Source organism: Prionailurus bengalensis, chromosome A2 (genome assembly GCF_016509475.1).
Source record: "Prionailurus bengalensis isolate Pbe53 chromosome A2, Fcat_Pben_1.1_paternal_pri, whole genome shotgun sequence".
Taxonomy (NCBI): Eukaryota; Metazoa; Chordata; class Mammalia; order Carnivora; family Felidae; genus Prionailurus; species Prionailurus bengalensis.
Window position 1 is genome coordinate 32,341,244 of NC_057348.1, and position 18,121 is coordinate 32,359,364.

Genomic DNA, 18,121 nt, shown 5'->3' on the forward strand with positions numbered 1-18,121 from the left:
GAGCTACAAAATAAAGAGGCCTGAGAGGTGGCGAGGCTAACAGACAATACAAAGGAACTCTAGAAAACGCATGACAAGGTTATTTTTCTATTACTGTCTTAAATAACTGTAATACGTGAAAGGTAAGAATAGAATTACTGCTCTTCGTCGTCATTGAATTTTTAATTAATTTACTTCAGGGCTCAGCTAAGGAAGTGGATTAATTTCAGAGAGTATGAACGGGCCATTGGGGCCGTGATGGATAGTGCCAGAATAGCTCTACTCATTTCTGACTCTTGCCTAGGTACCCCGTCAGTTCTACACAGTCTTGCTGCTCAGAGTGTGGTCCATGGACCAGCACCATTGGCTGCTCCCACAAGCTTGTTAGAAATGTAGACTCTGGCCCCACTCTACACCTGATACATCAGAATCTCCATTTTAACAAGATCTCCAGGTGATTCATATTCATATGCATGTTTTGAGAAGCACGAGTCTGGAACATGGCTTGAAGCTTGTATTGCTGGTGGAAATAATTCAATTTTAAAGTCATCAACCACACAATAAACAGAATAAGCATAAATGTGCCTGCCCAAACAGGCTTGGAGTAAAAACGGAACTTAATCAGTGATGTTGCCTCTCATCTCATAAATATACTCCCAGGTTTTAATGCCACCATCTTGTAGCCTGAAACAGGCAACAGAATTGTACAATGGACAAGTATGCTTACCTAAGACACAAGTGCTAGAATTTATTACGCCAATAACAAAGATTAAACTATAAGTGGTTTCACATTTGAAGGGTTCACATATTTGACCATGAAAACCATTGCTAAAGCAACTGATGGAGGCCAAGATGTGTATTTTGCCCACGATGAGTGTTTTAGCAGTTGTTACAATAGTGAAATTAGTTCATACTGTCAAACAAGTTATATGCGATTCGACCATAGATCACATGACTAGCCCAAAGTCTGGTTCATAGTACGATTCAATATGACATCCTTTTGTTCGGGTCTCCTTCAAGTACATTCATATACGTTATACCCATGCCATATGGGTCATTGGGCTGTCCCTTTTTAAGTCATCAAATGACTATGGAATAGATATTAATCAAGCACCTACTATGGGCCAGGCATTGAACTAGGCTCTTTGGTGTATGTTACCTCACGCTTCCTTTTAGAATGAGAAAATTAACCTCTACTGAGGAAAATAAATCTCAATGAGATTGAGCAACTCGTCCAATGTTACACGCAGGAAGTGGCCATACAAGGTATGAGATGTGAGTTTGATCACTGCCCTGAAAACCGCTTTATCGGGGCAAGATTTCTCAAGACCTGGGGATTGAAATGGCTCATGGTTTGGTTGCATCTCAACTGAAAAAAAGAGAGCACCTGGATATTTTCACAAAGACTAGCTCTTTACGGAGGCCATGTTGAAAATGGAATGCTTTTTAATATTAAGAAACTGTCATTTACTTTATGAGAAACAAATAATCCTGGTTAATGTCTTCTGTAAAAGCTTAAGACAATTATTGAAATCAGTAAAGTTTCAAAGGTTTTAGAGTCTCTTTTTTTTCTACTATTTCATGAATTTGTACTCTACTCTTTACTATTTTCTTCCATCTACATACAGTGGTTTTGTGTTCTTTTCCTTTTCCAGTGTCTTAAGGAGAAGGTACGATTACTGATCTGAGATACTCTTTTTGAATAGAGCCCTCGATGGTGCTAAAGTTCCCTCTAGCTCTGCTTTACCTGTAACCCAGACATTCTGATGTGTTCTATCTTCACTCTCGTTCACCTCCAAGTATTTTCCAACCTCCCTTTTGACCTATTGGTTATTTCAGCATGGGCCGTTTACTTTCCACATTGCTTTGAGTTTCCCACTTTTTAAATGGTTTGGATTTCTACTTTTCATTCCACTGTAGTCAGAGAAGATGCTATGTATTACCTCTATCCTTTAAAATTTATTGAGTTTTTTTTATAGCCTAGCATATGATCTATTCTGGAGAATGTTCCTTGTGCACATGAGAAGAATTTGTGTTCTGCTGTTGCTGGGTAAAGTAGCGTATGGGTATCTGTTGGGTGTAGTTGGTTTACACTGTTGTTCAAGTTTTCTGTTTCCTGTTGATATTCTGCTTCTCTGGTGTAACCATTATAGAATATGGGGTACTGAAGTTCCAAGAGTTACTGGTGAATTGTCCATTTCCCCCTTTATTTCTGTCGGTTTTTGCTTCATGTATCTTGGTGCTTTGTTATGAAGTGCATCTATATTCATTATGGTTAAATCTTCATAGTGAATTGGCCCTTTGTTAAAATTATAAAACACTCTGACAAGCTTTACTGTATCAATAAAGTAATGTGAAAGCGGCCAGTCAGTATATGATTCCAGTCACATGAAATGTGACAACAGGCAGAGCGAAAGAGACAGAAAGTAGATTAGGTGCTGGAGGTGGGGCAGGGGTGTGAGTGGTTGATGGCTAAAGGGTATGCTGTCTCTTTTTCAAGTGATAAAGATGTTCTAAAAGTGACTGTGATGATGGTTGCACATATCTGTGAATACGCCAGAAGCCATTAAATTGTATACTTTAAATGGATGGATGGGATGGTAGGTGAATTAGATCTCAATAAAGCCGTTTCAGAAAGAAAATATGTCAGTTTGTGAACAATAAATAATATTTACTTCAGGTCTTCCTTAAGTATTTTGATTTATCAGGTTTAGTTAGAGAAAAGTATACCTGCAGTGAGAAAACCACTCAGGAAATGCTGTAAAGAATTCACTCTTTTTGACCACTGAGCGGGGAAAATACACTCTCAGAGAATCAACTATCAGGGGACTGGCACATGGAAAATCTGAGGAGGAACTGAGTCGGAGGAGGCACTAACTGGAAACAAAGTACACTTATTTAAATAACAAAGCTGAAGAAGTCAGGCATTTAGTCACAAAGAGACTACAGTGTATAACAGAGAACACCACACGAAAATTCTAATATTCCTGGAAGACATTTCATTCACAAGTAATCTGTGCATCAAAGAAATAATTCAGTAGGCTTTATGTGGCATGAACAAGCAGGAACAAAATGACTTCTTCGGAATCAAAAATAACATCTTCTCATAGATAATACTTCCCAGCCTTTGACCCATCTGATCTTTTACCCTAATCAGTTAGAATCCTATTTGATGACCTAATTGGCTCGACTAATTCCAACCACATTACCCATTTTAACAGGCAAACTTTAATTTAACATTAAAAAATAGTATGAGCTTTAAAGAGTCAGGTATTCATAATGACTAAAATGCATGGACGTTGTTTTACTGAGAACTGAAAACACAGGAACTGTAACGTGCATACCTACAAATAGAATTTGTAATAACAGCCAAGGATTTCCGCCAAGGGACATACAGGATAAAAAGAAAGTTGCCCACGTTTCTCTTTTATGACCTGGTCGCATCATAGAACTGAGGCTAGTGTTTCCAATTTGCAATGTTACTTTCCTACCAGTTTTATCAGAATGGGCTCCATAGTGAAATTTCACCCTGGTGGAAAGCACAGGACAAAAGGCACGTTTTTGCTCTTCTGTCCCCTCCTCCCACCACTCCCCCCAAGAAGCTTTACATGTATTAGTACTTTATGTTGAGATATAATTTGTTTACCATAGAATCCACCCTTTCAAAGGGTATAATTCAGTGGTTTTCTTGAGCATATTCATAAAGTTGTGCAACCATCACCATTATCTGATTTCAGAACATTTTCACTGCCCCATAAAGAAGTTCTGTACCCGTTAGTGGGCACTCCCCACTGCCCTTCTCCCTCTAGCCCCTGGAAATCACTAACTTATGTATCTATGGATTTGCCTATTCTCTCATGTCATATGGACGGAGTCATACACGACGTGGCCTTTTGTGACTGGCTTCTTTCACATTTTATTTATTCGTTTATTAATTGGCGGCATTTGGGTCTAACAATCCAATTGGGTAATTCTACTAGGACCATGAGCGTACAAGTTTTTGTGTGACCATGCTTACGTCTCTCTTCGGTATGTACCTAGAAGGAGAACTGTTGTGTTTACCATTTGGAAGAACTGCCAGCTTGTTTTCCAAAGTGGCTGTACCATTCTCTTGCCTCTTCTTAAAGTTCAAATATGACACTCAGAAATAGGAGATCATTTTTTCAAGATGGTTCTCCTTCGAGGATTCCTCAAAAACTCATCACATTCACTTAACGAAATAACTCAGGAGCGACCCGTATGCATTCAAATCTTAAAAGAGTGCGTTGAGCAGAAGAAGATATACCGTTGTCAAATAAGCACACGAAACTACGCTCAGCATCGTACATTATCAAGGAAATGCAAATTAAAACAACATTAAGATATCGCCACACGTCATTTTCAACGGCCAAAATCTGGAACACGGACAACGCCAAATGCTGGCAAGGATGTTAACAACAGGAACTCTCATTCATTGATGGTGGGAATGTAAAATGGCACAGCCACTTTGGAAGACAGTTTGTCAGTTTCTTACAAAACGAACCATACCACATTATGTACCAATCAAGCTCCTGGGTATTTACCCAGAGGATTTGTTCACAGAAAAACCTGCACATGGAGGTCTATGGCTCCTATTCATAATTGCTAAACTTGGAAGCAACCGAGATGTCCTTCAGTAGCTGAATGGATAAATAAACTGTGACACAGCCAGACAATGGAACAGTATTTAGCGCTAAAAAGAAATGAGCTAGCAAAGCCATGTAAAGACATGAAGGAACCTTGAATGCATACTGCTAAGTGAAAAAAGCCAATCTAAAAAGGTTATACGCTGTACTGATTCCAACTATGTGACATTGTGGAAAAGGAAAACTATGGCGAAAGTAAAATATCAGTGGTTGCCAGAGGCTGGGGCACGAAGGGATGGGTGGGCAAAGCACAGAGGATATTTAGAACAGTGAGAGTACTGTGTATGAAATCATAATGATGGATACACGTCATTTTATGCATTTGTCGAAATACAGAGAATACAAAACACCAAGAAGAGATCATAATATAAATATGGACTTGACGTGATTAAGATATAATCATTATGGTATATCAATGTAAATTCATCAACTGTAACAAATGTACCCTCTGGTGAGAGATGTTGATGGTAGGGGAGGCTATACAGGCCCGAGGGTAGGGGATGTATGGGAAATTTCTGTACCTTCCTCTCATTTTGCTATTAAAACTGCTCTATAAAATAGACTTAAGACAAAAACAAAAAAAAAACCACGAAAAAGCATAAGGAAATGCACATTTGCATTCAGAGAAAAGTGCAATATTTTGCAGTCTGCACCCTTGCATGCACACGGAAACAAATGAGGCACGTTAAACAGCTGGAGGGGGCAGGGGTGTGTTTCCTAAGGCCACATCATAAGCACTCAAGTTGTAACATTTTGTAACAAGAAGATGAGTTAATATTGGCTTTTCCAACTGCTTTGCATTGCTGACCACTAAGCGGAACCAGTGATGCTTACACCAGCACAGAGTTCCAAGATCTCATGCGCTGAAGGGAGCACGCTTCAAGCCCTATTTGACTTTGGGCAAGTATCCCACCCTCCCGCCAATGCCCACCTTTCACTCTCCATTCTCTCACTTATAAAGCTCAGTAAGAACAGTACCCATTTCATAGACTTGTCTGAGGAATAGTTGGAGGTCATGCGTATAAAGTGCCTAGCACATAGGAAGCAACCAGTAAGTAGAGTTATTCTTTCTATTCTTTTTTACAAGTCATAAAGGACTTCAAGGAACCATTTAAGGGAGAGTGACTACATAAAAACAATTATCTGGGGTACAGTAACAATTCCACAGATATAAGCTGTTTGTACCCTTAAATGATCTTTTCTAAGTCACTTCTCTGGACCTCAGTTTCCTGACCTCTTAAATGGGCATGTCAGGGCATGCTCCTATGTTAAGGTGGTCTTGAGAATTAAATAACAAAGTATATAGAACATTCCTTATAGGTTACATGTGGAATTTTAAAAAATTACTTCTTGAACATCTAATCTGTGAAGGTATTGAGCTAGGTAAGTTGAAATAAACAGTATCAACAACAAAACAAAAATAAAACTTGGGGCCAATCCTTAAAAAAATTATATTATAAAAATTCAAGATGGCGGGACGCCTGGGTGTCTCAGTCAGTGAAGCATCTTGGTTTCGGCTTAGGTCATGATCTCATGGCTCATGGGTTCAAGCCCTGCTTGAGGTTCCGGGCTGACAGCAAGGGGCCTGCTTGGGATTCTTTCTCTCACCCTCCCCCTATGCCCCTCCCCTGCCTGTGCTCTCTCTCTCTCTCTCAAAATAAATAAATGAACTTAAAAAAAAAATTAAGATGGTTTCATTATTTAAAACCTCACAGTAAAAAAAAAAAAAAACTGTAACATTTGGCTATTTTTGGTAAAAAATATTTTAAAGGCGCTTCATGTCACGTTGCCATACAATAGAACGCATATGGCATTACAAAAAAACTGGAATCATTTTAGAAACTAACATTCAAGCCTTGTTATTCAGCAGTCACTCAATGAGAGTTTCATGTCCGCCGGGGTTGGGCTAAGGAGACTCAAACGTTAACTTGAACAGTTGGGAAGTTAATTATTGCTCTCTATTTTCAGAAGGTTTATCAAAATTTAACTGAACTTCCTTAAGGCACTGAGCCACCTTGTGACCTCATGGTCTAAGTGGGCAGAGAAATCATAGCACAGAACCAAAGGGAAGACTATGCCTCCCTTCTGCTCCACCCTGGCCTGGCAGCCAAAGGAAACCGGACAGGAATCTGTGGGTCCTGTTCCTGGCTTCTGGAGGCAGACCAGCCCCGGTTTGTGGCCCTGCCCGAGCACTCTTATAACTGCCCTTTGTGCCTCAAAGCCTCAGTTCCCTCATGTGAAAAATGAGGATAATAACAACAATTGTAATAGCAAGAACAGCACATTGAAGGGTAACTGTGAGGATAGAAAGAGAGGGTGTCCAAAACATCCTCAGTGCAAAGCACGGTATGCAGGAAAGATCCGTTAAGTATTTAAGGTGATAATAATGATGAATTGATGTCTTTACTAGTTGTTTGCAACAGATCTCCTCTTTAGGAATTCGCGTGCTGATACTAAGGTTTCTCAAGGAAAACAGTTCTATTTCAGAAAGACTCTTCTACAGGAAAGAAGGGAGGGTGGGGGAGGGGACCAAAGGGTGAAGGGCCGGTCCCTGCTCCAGTGGGACATCCGGTCCAGTGACAAGCACACGCGCACTGATAGGGGGAAGACAGTCTGAGATGTCACGGGATGGAAACAAAGGCCACAAACGCTTCCATCTCTCCACTGACTCCAAGAGCTGATAACATACCAGGAAGAAAAAGGAGAGGCCAGTGGCATTGCCCAGACTGTCTTTGTTCTCGTCAGATCTAAGATCTGCATTACTCCCGTCTGTTCAAAGGGTTCATGAAGCCTTCAGACAGAGATCCGGCTGGAGAGAAAAAAGTCTATTGGGACCAGAGGACGATGGATAAACAAGACCCGTGGGGGGGGGGGGGGGAGGTAAAACATAAAAAGAAAAACGGCCATAAAACCAATGAATGTTCTAATAATAAAGAACAATGAGTTTGCAGCAAGTGGGTATGGAAGGAGCTGGGGGGTGGAGGAAAGACTGTCCCGGATGAATGAAAACTCACCAATGTTTAATTTTTTTAAAGGTCCTCAACTTGCTGGCTTTAAAAGCAAGAGTGAATCCCCAGATACTCACTGGGATATGTCAAACCCATTTCTCTGTACAAACGGTGAGCTTTGGGGAAAACACAAATGGCGCGCACAGTGTCCCGTGATGCTCTGTGCTCAGTGCCGGCAGGGAAATACGTGCAAAGGGCAGTGGTGGAAGACAGTTTGCTAAAACTCCTTTTGGCTGGCCAGAACCTCTGTGAGCTATGTTCCCCTGAGAGTGGTTCATGGGACATTAGTCCCAGAACATATTTCCAGAACCGAATAACGTAGGTTTGCAAAACATTACATGCAGCATTTCCATCTGGGACTTTCTCCATGCTCCTTAGCATTTTAAGAACACCAAGTCTTGCAGGGAAGAACCCCGTTTACATTTGTTGAACCACATAAGAGGGAAACTTACGGGCTCTTGGCGAGGTTACAGGGCAGGTGAGGGGGACTGACCCAGTCCTGGAAAGATAATGGAAAGAAGTGTACTGAGGAACTTTCCTCTGGGCGGGGGCCGGTGGGGGGGAGGGCGGTGGCAGAGAAGGGGATGCCATTGGAAGAAAACACTTGAGAAGCTTTCTTGCAGAGTTCAAGGGGCTCGGGTGGGTTGTGGGCTGTGGGTGGTGGGAGGCACGTCTGAGGGTCCTCACACTATCTTCCAGCGGGTGGGTGCCTCCAGCCAAATGGGGAGACTCGGGGCACTACACCCAAAGGCCCAGCTTCCGCATTCAACAGCTGCCCCTTCCGCATTCAACAGCCTGCACCTCATTCAACAAAAGCAGTGACAAGGGGCTCCTGGCACAGTAACACTGGCTGACGTTTGTTGAGTGGGTTTCTCTGTGTCAGGGGCTCTTCTAAGCACTTCATATCGATTAACTAGATCATTCCTCCAAGCAACCAGATATGGGAGGAACTATTCTATCCGTTTCAAAATGAGGAAACTGAGTCATACTTGAAATAACTTGAGAAAATATTTAAAGAATATCTATTTGACGTAGTATAACATGCTGAACATACCCAGGCCTGCATTTCACTAAGAGACTGTTTGGTTTTACTATTAATATCCTGCAAAAGACTCTTCTGGAAACGTTGGTTTTGACTCATTCCATTCTCTCCGCAGTAAGGGGAGCCTGGCCTTTCTGGCGGTGGGGTGCCAGCCGCCCACAGCCACCCTGTGCTATCTGCAGCCTCCTTTGGATGGCCGCCTCCCAGGCCCCTTTGTGACACAGCTTGGGACCTTCTAGGCCAGCACTTCCCAGAAGAAATAAAATGTGAGCCACACATGGAAGTTAAAATTTTCTAGTAGCACATTTTAAAAACACCAAAAGGAACAGATGAAATTAATTTTGATATTTTCTATTTAACCCCATATATCTAGAATATTATCATTTCAACATGTGGCACTAGGCCACATTTCAAAGGCTCAGGAGCCACATGGGGCTGCTGGCTGCCATTATAGAAAGGTCCTTTCAAGGTGCTCGCAGAGTGAATACCGGATCCGACATGCTGTGCCAGGGAAGTTTGGGCTTGGGACTCAGAAGGACCTGCGTTTAAATCTCAGTTTCTCCACATTCAAGCTGTGTGACTTTAGCCAAGTCATTTAAGGTCTTTGTGCCTCCGTCTTGTCATCTGTGAAATGGGGATAAGAAAGTTCCTCCCTAACGGGGCAGTGGGGAGGATTCAATGACTTCATACACACAGAGGAACGACACAGGGCCAGGCTGTGTAAAGGCTCTAAGGGCCTTGGTTCTGGGGTGCCTCGTGACTAAAGATGAGCAGCCCCGAAGGCTGCAGAAAAGAGGTGGCCCCAGGGCTTGCTGCTATCTGACCTTTCACTGCAGCGGCAGTGGCTCTCCAGCTGAATGTGGTGCCTGTGGGGGGTCGAGGTATCCCTCCCCTGTCAGAGATTAAAGAGCAGTTGGCCCTGCAACTCTTTAAAAAGGCTTCTAGGCAACTCCTCGGGGGCATAGCTCCCACATTCCTTTGATACACATCTCCCAGCTTACACACGACTGAGGACTAACTTCCACACCACAGCCCGGACTACACATCCTTTCTCCTCCTCATGTCCATGTCTCAGCCACCACGGAAATGAGTGGTCACAGGGACACAGGCTAATCTGATTACAAGTAGAACCACCTGGAACCCTCCGCAGTCACAAGCCACCCTCCTGCAAGCACCCTGGCCCAGCTCAGATGTTCTGTTGCTTTAAATTCAGCTGTTGCTTTAATCCCCTACATGAATTAAGAGCCTGCTATCTCTCCCTATAGCCTTGAGATAGCTTCCTAAAGGATCTCAGTAGTTTATTCCTCATTATCCTTACGCATCAAATAAATCCAGTGATATTCCCAAATCTCATTTGAGGTGCACTTTGGAACATCGCCTTTCCAAGCGCGGCTTCCACCAACGGCCTTCCCTTGACCTGCAGCTTGGAAAGTACACAGGACGCAGAAGTAAGAGGCCTGTGCTCAGGGCCCAGTTTTTCATTCACCCTACTTCCAAGATTACGAATCCCTTCAAAATGCTGAGCCTTGATCCTCTCTGATCCAGAAAAAGAAGGAATGGAAAAGAAGTTCTCTCTAAAGTTCCTTCCAGTATTAAAAAATTGTGAGTTCTAATCTTTTATAAGATAAAAGCAAATAATGCTGAAAAATGAACTCCTAGGATTCAACACAGGCTAAACCCACCACAGTGTCCTCTCCTGGTCAACTGACACTTGGAAAGAGGGTGTCAAACAGACAGCCAAACAGGGGGCAGGGTGGGAGGGTGGAAGGAGCCAGAGTAAATCCAGAGCAGAGAGACACCCACAGAAAAGAAGTGGGTGGCACCTTATGTTCAAGGGAAGTGCAGTGTGTGTCTGTGTGTGTGTGTGTGTGTGTGTGTGTGCATGTCTCCATTATTCACTGCACATTTTCTATTTGGCACCTGCTAAAACAGATAATAGTTGCTGAAAACCATTTCCATTCTCTCTAATCTAACTTGTTAGAGTGGAAAGGCATCAAATGTGAGAATTAGGAAACTGGCTTACAAGAAAAAAAAAAAAACAGCACATCATCAGGAAACTTCGGAAAAGCCTTATACTGTCCCCGGAGCAACTTGGGACTAATGGAGTCCTGTCTCTCATTCCACACACCACAGGCCAACTGCTATCTTCAACCCCCTGCTCTGATTCTAACGTCCCGCGAGAGATGAAGAGTAATCAATCAGCAAGCATTGCACCAACATTTACCCCTTGCTTTTGCTCCTTCTCAGAGCCCACCACCTGCAGGTACACAAAGCATCGTATCTTGCATTTCCTTATGCTCCTTTTTGGGGTATTCAGAATGCTTCATATTTATTGATTCGCAACTGTACAGAATGCCCATGCAGAAGTCTGGCCCAGACAGGAGCCGACTTTGGCTACTCACAAATGGCTATAGTAACGATTCTGTAATGATCTGAGTATCAAAGAGAGTCTAACTTTGGCAGATACAAAGTTAAACCATTTAAATCTCAACTGCATGATAAAATAGCCCTTCATTGAACAAGTGGGTTTATTCCCTCATACGAAGAGAACTAACAGATTCTACAGCATCTTACTTCAAAAAGACGGCCCATTCAGGTCAGATGAAGAGTCTGAGCTCCACCCCGATGAACCCCAAATACTTCTTCCCTCTGTTAGTGTGCACGCCTGACCAATTTCCCTCTGGCCCTGACCAAAGCCTTCTGAAGTTTCTTACATCTCTTCTTGAGAAGGAGGCGTGCATCTAAACTTGTTTCAGGGGCTTACCGGGAAGATAAACACATTGGCCAGGTATTCTACGACCCTTTTTTCCTCGACCGACAATGGGTTTCTGAAGCAAAGTGATAGGAACAACCAGGAATGATGACAGGTGACAAGGAAATCAATCTGGGGCTCAAAGTAAAGCAGGGAGCCCTCATGCTATCTCTGGTTCCAGAAGCTTACCAAAAGTGCCAAGACAGGAGGCAGGAAAGCAGGTCATACATCATGGGGTCCTAATTTCAGGCCCAAACCTAACGTGCCACTTGACAATTCCCAATTGCAAACTGACTCTCACAGGCTTCCAACACAGGTGAGTACAATCCTTGAATGGCAGACAAGGGAGTCTTAGTAAATACTGTAAATCGAGGATCTTTCTATTGGTAGGTTTAAAAAAAGAAGAAAGAGGGTTATCAAGGTACTCCAGATAAAGGGGCAAAAATCAACCCAACCAAGCTGCCTTTTGTGCTCAATGAAATTACTCTGATAAGTGGCTCATTCCTGGTAGCTTTGTTCTTGGTACCTGCTCTGGGTTTAGGGCTGACCCAGGTCTTTCAAATGGCTGCAAATGCAGACCGACCTTAGGACGACAAAGAGGAATCAGTGAATAAAAGAACTGGAAAGGGGGGAAAAGACCACGGGGAGCAAATCTAACCTAGAAGGAAAATAGTAATTTAGTAAGGATGACACTGGCAACGAAGTGAAAAGTTATTTAAGAGATAGAACAACCAACCGCGACAGGGGGAGCTGATTCAGATCACAGCCTAAATGAGGGGACTTGAAGGAGGCATTTCAGGGACAATTAGGAACATTTTATAAACAGGCACTGTTCAGGTTATATGGAGCGATTATTGTTGATTTTGCTCAGCACGGTATATTTACATTACAGTTACGGAAGAAAGTATCCTCGTTTTTCAGAGATGTCCATGGGAGTATTCAGAGAGGAAATGCCATGGTACCTGGGTTTCCTTTAAAATAGTCCAGCAGAGAGAAAAAATAAAAAGCATACACGGAAAAAATCTTTGCTATCATTACGGGTAGATGGGTTCATTTACAATTACCTCCACCTGTTTATGTGTGCTTCTATGTTTCTTAATAACGTGCTTTTTAAAAGACACCAGGGAGGGTCGAGGGCCGGGGGGCATTTGGGTGGCTCAGTCAGGCAAGCGTCTGACTTCGGCTCAGGTCATGATCTCGCGGTTCGTTGAGTTCAAGCCCCGCGTCAGGCTCTGTGCTGACAGCTCAGAGCCTGGAGCCTGCTTCAGATTCTGCGTCTCCCTCTCTCTCTGACCCTCCCTCCCCTCTCTCTAAAATAAATAAATAAATAAATAAATAAATAAATAAATAAATAAATAAATAAATAAATAAATAAATAATAAAAAAGACATGATGGAAAATTTTGAAATGAAAGAAAAAAAAACACTGCCTGTATTAGAAGTTTCTTTTTTATTATCCTTTCATTTTGTTGTATAGCACTATTAACACTGATTTTTTTTTTTTTTTTTTTTTTAACGTTTATTTATTTTTGGGACAGAGAGAGACAGAGCATGAATGGGGGAGGGGCAGAGAGAGAGGGAGACACAGAATCGGAAACAGGCTCCAGGCTCTGAGCCATCAGCCCAGAGCCCGACGCGGGGCTCGAACTCCCGGACCGCGAGATCGTGACCCGGCTGAAGTCGGACGCTTAACCGACTGCGCCACCCAGGCGCCCCAACACTGATGTTTTTAAAAAGCTGCCACAAAGAAGATAAAGCTGAGGGAGGAGGCTCAAGAATTCAGTTATTTAAAACAGTAATTTTCTAGTAATTTGCAAAGAGAGAGGCCATTGCTTATTGCCTAATGCATCGGACTATGCATTAGATATAGTCATTGAAGAATATATCAAAGAGAAAAAAAGGTATACAGACTGACGAGGAACAAAAAGGTGTAAGTGACAGGAAATTAAGCCAAAACAATAAATCCCAAATGGTGGAAACTATCTTTAAAGATTCAAACAGCCCTGTGTTTGAGGGCTGTTTCCCTTACACAGTGCACACAAGTTCACTGACCGCTTGGAGTTCAGCTTTCTTATTTGTAAAAGGGAGTAACTGAGGCATCTTCTTTGCAGGGAGCTGTTGTTGCAGGACTAAATGAAAGAACCCACGGCGTGCCCAGCACAAGGCTCCTTGACTGTTGCCCATTCTTACATTCACAGGCCGAACAGCCCAAAGAAAGGATGTGAAGATACAGAGAGTGTGTGGGAAGACGAAGGCAGGCCGGCTTCTCACAGAAGTAACTAATTAGCCAACAACCACTGACCTGCTTGAGCCCGGGCAGGAGCGTGAGGTCAGCCAACGCTTCTGTTGCATCCTGGAACCCTCAAGCTGTCCGAGAATTGTTTACCTAAAGCCCCCCTTGGAGGTCTGCCCTTAGCTCTGTCTCTCACTCCATTTGGGCTCAACTCTTCACGGCAGCTAATCTAATCAGCTAATCTATGCTAAATTATTAATGGGATCCCAGAGGTTAATGAGTAACAAGGATACTCTCCAACAGAGGCAAGCTGCAGACCAAGGCCTCAGCGAGTCATTAGAGTCTCGGTGGGAATTCCGGGCATCAGGCAGCCCTCCTCCAATCCTATCAAATTATAGGCAAGCGTGTTAAAAGTCCTGCCAGCAAAAGTAATCCATATCCGAATGCAAACGAATCAACAAAGGACAGAGCAAAAAACCCTCCAAGTACACCAGCACAAAATGGTTGTAGGCATTGGTGTGTTTTCAAGTTTTGTGTCCTTGGGCGAGCCCACTGGATGCACTTCTCTGTGTCCCCATCGTGCCAGGTGCACCATGGAGGTCGAGGTAAGGATTAAATTACGCAATCCATGTAAAGCACTTGGAACAGTGCCTGCCACACAATACATGCTCAACAAATGTCAGCCGTTGCTGATATCATTTGGACTTGTATGTTCAATGGAGTTAGGCCCACAGTGCAGCACACTGGAATTAGATCTGGGTTCAAATGTCAGGCCCACTTCCCCCTAGCTGTGTGACTTTGCACAAGTGGTTCGGCCTCTCTGAGCTGTAATTTTCTAATGTAAAATAAGGATAATAATACCTACCCTATAGGGTTGATGACCAGATTTCAAGTGCTAACACATGGAATGTGGGTAGCACACATAAAGCCCTAACAAAGGATGCCTTGAACCATCATCTTGTGTTTTCCAGCGTTTTTGACTGCACCCTTGGGAGTCAAACCAACAGGTGACCAGACATTCTAGGGGACAGAGTCTCCAGTGCCTCATGGAGACTAAGCCATGGTAATCCCTGGGTATGTCCAACAGGCGCAAGGCAGTTTAGCTGGGTTGAGATGGAGCCTCAGCTTTGATCGGTCCCGATGTCCCAAGGAAGTAGACACAAGGCAGGATTTTCATCTGTCTGGCTACTAAGACTGTCTCATTCAAAAAAAAAAAAAAAATGCATGGGATCATGGCTTGGCTGTTGGTATCTGGTGACAAATGCCACGGGGCTACAAAATAATTACATGCCAGTATCCTCATTTCTCTTTTAACTGTATCTTCTGATTATAAAATTACTATAGAATTATGTCAGAAATATAGGCATTTAAAATAAAAAGACAGCCTATGTTCCTGTCAACCACAAACAATCCCTTTTTAATATTTCGGTGCATACCGGGGGCACCTGGGTGGCTCAGTCAGTTAAGCATCCCACTTCTGCTCAGGTCCTGATCTCATGGTGAGTTCGAGCCCCGCGTTGGGCTCTGTGCTGACAGCTCAGAGCCTGGAGCCTGCTTCGGATTCTGTGTCTCCCTCTCTCTCTCTGTCTCTTCCCCACTCACACACTGTCTCTCTCTCTCTCTCTCTCTCTCTCTCTCTCTCAAAGATAAGTAAACATTGGGGCGCCTGGGTGGCTCAGTCGGTTAAGCGTCCGACTTCAGCTCAGGTCACGATCTCTCTCTGTCCCTCCCCCGTTCATGCTCTGTCTCTCTCTGTCTCAAAAATAAATAAACGTTAAAAAAAAAATTTTTTTTAAATAAAAAAGATAAGTAAACATTAAAAAAAAATTTCTGTGCATACTGCTTCAGATTTTTCTCAATACACACATATACCACCACACTGTTGCCATTTTAAAAAAATGAGATCATACCATACCTACTAACTTATCTGCTTGTTCACTATATATATATACATATATACATATATATACATACATATATATACATATACATATATCATACATATATACATATATAAACATACATATACATACATATATATACCTATACACATACATATATATGTGTGTGTGTGTGTGTGTATTTGTTAACATAAATCTGTATGCTTATTTTTGATGGCTGCATAGGAATCCATGAAATGTATACCTCATAAATATTTGATCTATCCTCCGACTGAGAGGCACTTAGGGTTTTCCATCCTGCTGCTATAATAAACAACACCATATTAAGTATTCTCCCACAAACATCCATACACAATTGTCCAATTGTTTCCTTAGAAGTGGTATCGATGGGTCAACGAGTATATAATTCTTAAATGCTTTAAATAAAACAAAACAAAAGCAGGCTTGCCGAGATGGGAGGGTGAGAGAGGTATTCTAGTAACGGAAAAACACTGTCGTTTAGGCCCAGTCAAACAAAACGGCCTTGTGTCGGCCTTCTCCCCTGCCTTTCTCTCTCTCTCATCTACCAGGAAGCACGTCGGTCTCACTGATAAGAGCAACTAAATCCTCTTGTGCAAAATTCAGAGTCAAACGCAGAGTGTCCGTGAGACAGAACTTGGGGTTTCATCTGGAAAAGCCACGTGAAGGATCAGCAGGAAGCGGCTTGTAAAAGGCAATAAGCTCCTGAATGGCTCCCCTGAGCTTGCCACTTGGTCCCCCTGGTGTGTGGGGGCACACAGGCCGTCAGCTGGATGAACCCTACTGAGGACCCGCTGCGTAGGGGACCGTGAAATGACAAGGGCATGCCACAGGAGGGAGAAGATGCCCACAGCCCATTCGGAAGCCTGAGCAACTTACAAACAGGAGGACAATCACAGATAAATGCAGACACACTCAACTGGCCCAAACGTATACACACAGACATAACCAATGATGCCAAAACAGAGACACTCTCGCGAGGGCAGCCACCGGGCCGAGAGGAACTTGCAAGAGATGAGTTTTTACAATGCTGCATTAGGTACAGAAAAAAAAGAAGCTGAGAGAAAGGGCTCTCGGCCCCACCACTTGCTGGCAGGGTGACCTTGGGCAAGTCCCATAAGCCCTTTATGACCTGGTTACCAAGAAGCTCTAAGCTTAATCACGGGAACCCGATTAGCTCTGGGTTTTGGTATTTTGAGTTTTCCTTTCCTTGCTGTGTTGTTTCAATTTCTATTTTCATGATTCTTCTTTCTAGCCCACCATTCAGTGATTGCCTACCATCTGCTAAACACTGTCCTGGGAGCTTTCATTATTTCATACTCATTTAGTCCTAACTACACCCTTGAAAGGTATGTGTTATTCTTACTTTATGCTCTAAGTATGCTGGAGGTCACACGGCTGACTAGAATAAAGATGGTTCCTGGTTTTATCCTCATGGCACAGAGGGGTTAGTAAATTCGTTAAGGCTGAATGCACACATGAATGAATAAATTAAGTTGTTGACTCCCATCTGAACCCATGAAATTTTCACTACATAAGACTCCCTTCTGCACGTGTCTTTTCAACATAATTTATCTCAGAATCTGTTCCTTGAAAATCAGATATACATCAAGAATCAGAAATGAGCAGGACTCACAATCCATCTGTAAGGAGCAGTGTGACAGTCACAGTGCCTGGCCCTGGGCAGACTCCCAGCAGCCAGCAACTAAAGGGTTAACGCCCAGCTCAGCAGGGGACTTCCAGGAGCCTGCTCCAAGGCTAGGGCTATCTTAGATTCTGAGGGGCTGGTGTTGAATGTATAGAGTATCACTCCTAGAAATAAGTAACTTAACATCCCAGGACTACCGTTTACTCATCTGTACAGAATATTCGTTTGTTGGCCTAGAGCTAACAATTTAAATTTTCCTCCAGAAAATCTTCTGTCATCCCAAGAGAAGAACTAGAAAGCAGTGATGAAGAACACCAAGGGTGCCTGGGGGGCTCAGTTGGTTGAGCATCCGACTTCAGCTCAGGTCATGAGCTCAAGGTTCATGAGTTTGAGCCCCATGTCGGGCTCTCTGCTGTCACAGAGCCTGCTTCAGATCCTGTCTCTGTCTTTCTCTCTGCCCCTCCCTGGCTTGCACGCACCTCTCCCCCACCGGCCTGAGCGCTCTCTCTCCCCTTCTCAAAAATAAACACTAAAGTGGGTCACCATGAAAACAAAACAGAACAAAAGAACCCCAAGTCCAAAAGCAAGTGGCAAGCAATGGATAGTGGTTATTGCCTTAAATCCCACGTTAGCACGAACTCTCACGTTTATCTGAACTTCTGGGTCCCATAGAGCACTCGGTAAATCCCAGGTTTCTTGCTCCTTCTCACCAGCCCGAGACAGAGGTTGGTTTATTGTTGTTGCTGTTGTTTTAAAGAATCTGCGTTTGTTTGAGGTTCCCAGGATACTTCTAAAGTTTACTCTGGGCTACTAACCACTGCTCTGGGGAGAAATCCCTACAGGTGAATGGATTGATACTGGTAGAGGATATTTTCTG

General features: G+C 43.2%; 1 protein-coding gene across 3 annotated transcripts in view; it reads right to left on the minus strand.

Moving 5' to 3' along the window:
* Positions 1–18,121, minus strand: part of ADAMTS9 (ADAM metallopeptidase with thrombospondin type 1 motif 9) — a 162,229-nt gene that overhangs the window by 135,094 nt on the left and 9,014 nt on the right. The window lies entirely within an intron of this gene.